This window comes from Salmo trutta, unplaced genomic scaffold (genome assembly GCF_901001165.1).
Source record: "Salmo trutta unplaced genomic scaffold, fSalTru1.1, whole genome shotgun sequence".
Lineage (NCBI taxonomy): Eukaryota > Metazoa > Chordata > Actinopteri > Salmoniformes > Salmonidae > Salmo > Salmo trutta.
In genome coordinates this window covers 132,585-137,584 of record NW_021822690.1, presented here as the reverse complement: position 1 = coordinate 137,584, position 5,000 = coordinate 132,585, and the positions used below count along the sequence as shown (strand labels likewise).

The following is a 5,000-nucleotide window of genomic DNA, read 5'->3' as shown; positions in this document are numbered from 1 at the left end:
TGGGTCTATCTACTGTCTATAGAAGCTGTAATCTACACTGGGTCTATCTACTGTCTATAGAAGCTGTAATCTACACTATACTGGGTCTATCTACTGTCTATAGAAGCTGTAATCTACACTACACTGGGTCTATCTACTGTCTATAGAAGCTGTAATCTACACTGGGTCTATCTACTGTCTATAGAAGCTGTAATCTACACTGGGTCTATCTACTGTCTATAGAAGCTGTAATCTACACTACACTGTGTCTATCTACTGTCTATAGAAGCTGTAATCTACGCTGGGTCTATCTACTGTCTATAGAAGCTGTAATCTACACTACACTGGGTCTATCTACTGTCTATAGAAGCTGTAATCTACACTGGGTCTTTCTACTGTCTATAGAAGCTGTAATCTACACTGGGTCTATCTACTGTCTATAGAAGCTGTAATCTACACTGGGTCTATCTACTGTCTATAGAAGCTGTAATCTACACTGGATCTATCTACTGTCTATAGAAGCTGTAATCTACACTACACTGGGTCTATCTACTGTCTATAGAAGCTGTAATCTACACTGGGTCTATCTACTGTCTATAGAAGCTGTAATCTACACTGGGTCTATCTACTGTCTATAGAAGCTGTAATCTACACTGGATCTATCTACTGTCTATAGAAGCTGTAATCTACACTACACTGGATCTATCTACTGTCTATAGAAGCTGTAATCTACACTGGGTCTATCTACTGTCTATAGAAGCTGTAATCTACACTGGGTCTATCTACTGTCTATAGAAGCTGTAATCTACACTACACTGGGTCTATCTACTGTCTATAGAAGCTGTAATCTACACTACACTGGGTCTATCTACTGTCTATAGAAGCTGTAATCTACACTACACTGGGTCTATCTACTGTCTATAGAAGCTGTAATCTACACTGGGTCTATCTACTGTCTATAGAAGCTGTAATCTACACTGGATCTATCTACTGTCTATAGAAGCTGTAATCTACACTGGGTCTATCTACTGTCTATAGAAGCTGTAATCTACACTACACTGGGTCTATCTACTGTCTATAGAAGCTGTAATCTACACTGGGTCTATCTACTGTCTATAGAAGCTGTAATCTACACTGGATCTATCTACTGTCTATAGAAGCTGTAATCTACACTGGGTCTATCTACTGTCTATAGAAGCTGTAATCTACACTACACCGTCTATAGAAGCTGTAATCTACACTGCGGTCTATCTACTGTCTATAGAAGCTGTAATCTACACTGGATCTATCTACTGTCTATAGAAGCTGTAATCTACACTGGGTCTATCTACTGTCTATAGAAGCTGTAATCTACACTACACTGGGTCTATCTACTGTCTATAGAAGCTTTAATCTACACTGGGTCTATCTACTGTCTATAGAAGCTGTAATCTACACTGGATCTATCTACTGTCTATAGAAGCTGTAATCTACACTGGGTCTATCTACTGTCTATAGAAGCTGTAATCTACACTACACTGGGTCTATCTACTGTCTATAGAAGCTGTAATCTACACTGGATCTATCTACTGTCTAAGCAGCTGTTAATCTCACTACACTGGGTCTATCTACTGTCTATAGAAGCTGAATCTACAACTGGATATCATCTACTGTCTATAGAAGCCTGTAATCTACACTGGGTCTATCTACTGTCTATAGAAGCTGTAATTCTACACTGGTTCTCTCTACTGTCTATAGAAGCTGTAATCTACACTGGGTCTATTACTGTCTATAGAAGCTGTAATCTACACTGGGTCTATCTACTGTCTATAGAAGCTGTAATCTACACTGGATCTATCTACTGTCTATAGACGCTGTAATCTACACTGGATCTATCTACTGTCTATAGAAGGCTGTATCTACCACTACACTGGGTCTATCTACTGTCTATAGAAGCTGTAATCTACACTGGATCTATCTACTGTCTATAGAAGCTGTAATCTACACTGGGTCTATCTACTGTCTATAGAAGCTGTAATCTACACTGGGTCTATCTACTGTCTATAGAAGCTGTAATCTACACTGGATCTATCTACTGTCTATAGAAGCTGTAATCTACACTGGATCTATTCTACTGTCTATAGAAGCTGTAATCTACACTGGGTCTATCTACTGTCTATAGAAGCTGTAATCTACACTGGGTCTATCTACTGTCTATAGAAGCTGTAATCTACACTGGATCTATCTACTGTCTATAGAAGCTGTAATCTACACTGGGTCTATCTACTGTCTATAGAAGCTGTAATCTACACTGGGTCTATCTACTGTCTGTAGAAGCTGTAATCTACACTGGGTCTATCTACTGTCTATAGAAGCTGTAATCTACACTACACTGGATCTATCTACTGTCTATAGAAGCTGTAATCTACACTGGGTCTATCTACTGTCTATAGAAGCTGTAATCTACACTACACTGGGTCTATCTACTGTCTATAGAAGCTGTAATCTACACTACACTGGGTCTATCTACTGTCTATAGAAGCTGTAATCTACACTGGGTCTATCTACTGTCTATAGAAGCTGTAATCTACACTACACTGGGTCTATCTACTGTCTATAGAAGCTGTAATCTACGCTGGGTCTATCTACTGTCTATAGAAGCTGTAATCTACACTGGGTCTATCTACTGTCTATAGAAGCTGTAATCTACACTGGATCTATCTACTGTCTATAGAAGCTGTAATCTACACTGGATCTATCTACTGTCTATAGAAGCTGTAATCTACACTGGGTCTATCTACTGTCTATAGAAGCTGTAATCTACACTGGGTCTATCTACTGTCTATAGAAGCTGTAATCTACACTGGGTCTTTCTACTGTCTGTAGAAGCTGTAATCTACACTGGGTCTATCTACTGTCTATAGAAGCTGTAATCTACACTACACTGGGTCTATCTACTGTCTATAGAAGCTGTAATCTACACTGGATCTATCTACTGTCTATAGAAGCTGTAATCTACACTGGGTCTATCTACTGTCTATAGAAGCTGTAATCTACACTGGGTCTATCTACTGTCTATAGAAGCTGTAATCTACACTGGGTCTATCTACTGTCTATAGAAGCTGTAATCTACACTGGATCTATCTACTGTCTATAGAAGCTGTAATCTACACTGGGTCTATCTACTGTCTATAGAAATTGTAATCAACACTGGCCCATGTGAAGATGTGGAGGAAACAGGTACAAAAGTATCTATATCCACAGTAAAACGAGTCCTATATCGACATAACCTGAAAGGCCGCTCAGCAAGGAAGAAGCCACTGCTCCAAAACCGCCATAAAAAAAACCAGAGTACGGTTTGCAACTGCACATGGGGATAAAGATCATACTTTTTGGAGAAATGTCCTCTGGTCTGATGAAACAGAAATAGAACTGTTTGGCCATAATGACCGTCGTTATGTTTGGAGGAAAAAGGGGGAGGCTTGCAAGCCGAAGAACACCATCCCAACCGTGAAGCATGGGGGTGGCAGCATCATGTTGTGGGGGTGCTTTGCTGCAGGAGGGACTGGTGCACTTCACAAAATAGATGGCATCATGAGGGAGGAAAATTATGTGGATATATTGAAGCAACATCTCAAGACATCAGTCAGGAAGTTAAAGCTTGGTCGCAAATGGGTCTTCCAAATGGACGATGACCCCAAGCATACTTCCAAAGTTGTGGCAAAATGGCTTAAGGACAACAAAGTCAAGGTATTGGAGTGGCCATCACAAAGCCCTGACCTTGATCCTATAGGAAATTTGTGGGCAGAACTGAAAAAGCGTGTGCGAGCAAGGAGGCCTACAAACCTGACTCAGTTACACCAGCTCTGTCAGGAGGAATGGGCCAACATTCACCCAACTTATTGTGGGAAGCTTGTAGAAGGTGACCCGAAACATTTAACCCAAGTTAAACAATTTAAAGGCAATGCTACCAAATACTAAATGAGTGTATGTAAACTTCTGACCCACTGGGAATGTGATGAAAGAAATAAAAGCTGAAATAAATCAATCTCTCTACTATTATTCTGACATTTCACATTCTTAAAATAAAGTGGTGATCCTAACTGACCTAAGACAGGGAATTTTTACTAGGATTAAATGTCAGGAATTGTGAAAAACGGAGTTTAAATGTACTTGGCTAAAGTGTATGTAAACTTCCGACTTCAAATGTATGTGTACATCTAATGTGTGTATCTCTCTCTCTCTCTCTGTCTCTCTCTCTCTGTCTCTCTGTCTCTCTCTCTCTCTCTCTCTCTCTCTCTCTCTCTCTCTCTCTCTCTCTCTATATATATATATATATATATATATATATATATATATATATATATATATATATATATGAAAGTTAAGTTAATAAAACTTGTTTATTAATAAGAATCCATAATGTTTAGTATTTTGGTTTCTGAAGAGATTAATTTGGTAATGTTTCGCAAACCCCCGTCAGTAGGTGGCGACAACAGTTCAATTATTATAAAACTGGAAAAATTCAAAGAAGAAAAACCAGCCAGTTGGAGTCGCTTACTATTGACGTCACAGTTTATGCGACAGTGTTAAGGTCGGAAGGCAACCTTTCCCAACGTGTTAATAATAAACTAACTACAGTATTACTCTGATCAATCTCACTTTCACCCCAACCAGGAGGGAAACGGAAATATTAAAACCCAGACAAGATGCGGTTGTTAATAAGTCGAGCGGTGTTGTGGGGAACGATGAGACCCCGGTGTCGGTACTTCTCTGTGGCACAAAACAACCGGAACGACAGAAAGGTACGTTTTAATAAAGGCTGAATAACAAGCTACCTAGTCCCCCTGACGACCCATTACACATAGTTATAGTTTAATAAAGGATAACAAGCTACCTAGTCCCCCTGACGACCCATTACACATAGTTATAGTTTAATAAAGGATAACAAGCTACCTAGTCCCCCCCCATTATACATGTGTTGACTGTGTGTGTTGACTGTGTGTGTTGACTGTGTGTTGACTGGTTGTGTTGACTGGTTG

General features: G+C 39.5%; 1 protein-coding gene across 1 annotated transcript in view; it reads left to right on the top strand.

The window, feature by feature from the left end:
• Nucleotides 1-4,518: 4,518 nt before the first annotated feature.
• The window catches only part of lap3 (leucine aminopeptidase 3), a 15,066-nt gene continuing 14,584 nt past the window's right edge, over nucleotides 4,519-5,000 (top strand). The window contains exon 1 of the mRNA XM_029744729.1: nucleotides 4,519-4,763. The gene's annotated coding sequence lies outside the window, so the exon portion shown is untranslated. The remainder of the gene's footprint in view (nucleotides 4,764-5,000) is intronic.